Consider the following 993-nt stretch of genomic DNA (forward strand, 5'->3'; position numbering starts at 1 on the left):
AGAATAGTGTGTGTATAGGTAATGTGTGTAGACAGTGTGTAATTGATTTGCAGTCAGAGAGAGACGTATCGTTGATATAGCGTTTGTTTTAGCGTGATTGTTGAAAATAAGTGTATCGTAAAGTTGTATTCGGAAAGAATAAACCAGTTTTATTAAGTAAATACTTGTGTCGCTAAAGTTTCGTCGGAACGAAGTTACGGGAAGTTAATTAACAAATGGAGACGTAACAATACGGTCAAAAAGTGTGTATACCTTTCTCGTGGACAATGTTGGTGTAAATTTATTTTCGGATCCCTGATTATTTTTCTCTGGTAACATCACTGTGTGCAGGTTTAGAAATACCTTGAGGTTAAATACTTCCTACTTTTACTTGGAACATCTGTTGACGTAGGTAGTAGCGCCTGTAATGCGAGAGAGGTGATGTTATTGTTGTTTGTTTTATTGCATATAATGTCATACTCTCTCAGTCTAGATTAGGACTAGACAAAAAAGTCCCAAGTCTCTGTCTATGATCTAGAATTGATGTTTGAAGTTCTATGCACTCGTCTTTTAACTTGTATTAAATAAAGATTGATTTCATTTAACACTGTATACAGTCTGTTTTCTTCAACTCAATCAAGTAATTTTTTTTCTCGTTTTTTAATCCTTATTTTAATGTAATAATTAGGGATTGTTCGACTCCATGCTCTAAGCTACACAGGGACTGTTTGCGCTAACAGCACCCACCGCCAACTCTTGGACTAAACTTGACTGATCAGATAGTGAGATTTGACTGTCACTTTTATAAAGCACAACTAGCCCAAAATTGTGTGGTGTGATTTTATGATAACGGATCCACAAACCATTACACCTGGCTCATTAGAAACTGTAAAAAAACAAATGCATAGGGTCGGCGTGGCCAGGTGCTTAGGGCGCTCGACTCGCAATCTGAGGGTCGCGGGTTCGAATCCCCGTCACACCAAAACATCCTCGCCTCTTTTAGCCGTGGGGGCG

Source organism: Limulus polyphemus, unplaced genomic scaffold, assembly GCF_000517525.1.
Source record: "Limulus polyphemus unplaced genomic scaffold, Limulus_polyphemus-2.1.2 Scaffold2756, whole genome shotgun sequence".
NCBI lineage: Eukaryota > Metazoa > Arthropoda > Merostomata > Xiphosura > Limulidae > Limulus > Limulus polyphemus.